The following is a 250-nucleotide window of genomic DNA, read 5'->3' on the forward strand; positions in this document are numbered from 1 at the left end:
TCTTGTCTTTACTACTTTATTTTAAAGCCATCACTTAAAGCTCTTGGAAGCATAAGCACTGTAGTTATTTTTATTCAACATTTAATGAGTAAGATTCCTTTCTTAAGGCATTTAAGTAGCTGCCTTATTTCCTAGCAGAAGAGCTTCAACTGATTTTTGTATAATTACCTTTCTCCTAAAAGCTACTTTTTGTGTTCCTTTAAAGAGTCAGTCAAAGCCTGTTTCAAAAGCACCCATAAGGTATAATTAA

This window comes from Corvus moneduloides, chromosome 6 (genome assembly GCF_009650955.1).
Source record: "Corvus moneduloides isolate bCorMon1 chromosome 6, bCorMon1.pri, whole genome shotgun sequence".
In the NCBI taxonomy this organism is placed as follows: domain Eukaryota; kingdom Metazoa; phylum Chordata; class Aves; order Passeriformes; family Corvidae; genus Corvus; species Corvus moneduloides.